The 1,377-nt window shown below is 35.9% G+C and overlaps 1 pseudogene; it reads left to right on the top strand.

The window, feature by feature from the left end:
* Nucleotides 1-930: 930 nt before the first annotated feature.
* On the top strand, nt 931-1,046 carry LOC140845899 (small nucleolar RNA U13; annotated as a pseudogene).
* The last annotated feature ends 331 nt before the right edge of the window (nt 1,047-1,377 follow it).

Here is a 1,377-nt window from a genome sequence, read left to right as displayed (position 1 = left end):
AGGAAATATTTTGTAAAAGAAATGTCACAGAAATTCAGGATATATCATCTTTCCATTTTTATACCTTCTAAAACTTATCTCAGAATATATTTCTGTGGTGTCCATAGCTTGTTCATTCCTCTAAGGGTTGCTGGCTGAGCTGAAGGTAAGCAAAGAGTTATGAGAGCCCAGAATGTGGATTCCCAGAGGTCCAGGCTTCAGGCCCGGCCCTTCCACTTACTAGCTGTATAACCTTGGGCAACCGACTTTACGTTCCTATGCCTTCCTTTACTCCTATCAGTATATAAGGAGGTGATACAAAATTATATAGAAATATGTAAGTGTATATATATGTATATATAATGTGTGTGTGTATGTATATATAAATAATGCACACACATATATGCATATATATGTATATACATTGTCTGAAAATTTCATCTGTTTATGCTTATGAAAAAAATTTGTATGGTATCTAAACATAACATATAACTAATGGCTCACTGAATATTACATGACAGTGAGGAAACTGCTTATTTATCAATGTCCTTTCTTCTTCTCCCAGGACAATTCTCTCCAAAAGAAGGGAATATGGCTCTGTAAAAGGCAAGTAAATATCTTTGAGCAAACTCCTTGAAAACTGGGAGATCTACTAGCCATCCTGCAGACGACAAGGAGAACCTTGCATACACATTCACACATTCTCACACATACACACACACACAGAGTCAACAAACTAGTGTCATCAGTGACCACATTTCTCAGTTCTAATGCTATGACTTCTTGCCGAAAGGCAATTACTGATTTCATTTTCCAGTATTAGCAGCCAACAGCCTAGCAGTAATCAGAAATGGGAATGTTATCACCTAAAAGAGATGTGGCAAATCTCACATTTCCTCCCTCTTCCCTTAACAATCTGAATTTATTTGATGTGTCTGGATCCCCAGTAGAATCAGTAGATTAGAAATGGAGTACATAAGCATAGTGATTGGGATTTCACCCTATTGTATGAGACATGCCTCCCTCAAACCTTGTTACAATGTCAGCTCTTTACCCCCAACATGAAAAATATATACATACATAGGGAGAGAACTTCTAAATGCAATATACTGCTGCCTAATAACAGATAAAAGAGGAAATGATTGTGAAAAAGAGATAAAGCACCTAACACTATCCAGCACATCGTAATTGCTCAAAAATATTTGTTAGCCTGAGTAAGAACTCAAGATTCAAACAACTGAGTGCATACTAGTTCTGAAGGAATCACTGTGACAGCAAAATCTATATTCATGAAGTCCTTGCATTTTCAAGAAAAGGTCAAATTATGTTCAATATCTGTTTAAGAAGGCATAGAGAAACATATATTCAAAGTGGTATAAAATATGATTTAGAAAGAGT

Source organism: Manis javanica, chromosome 13 (genome assembly GCF_040802235.1).
Source record: "Manis javanica isolate MJ-LG chromosome 13, MJ_LKY, whole genome shotgun sequence".
In the NCBI taxonomy this organism is placed as follows: domain Eukaryota; kingdom Metazoa; phylum Chordata; class Mammalia; order Pholidota; family Manidae; genus Manis; species Manis javanica.
This window is presented reverse-complemented; position numbering and strand designations above follow the sequence as displayed.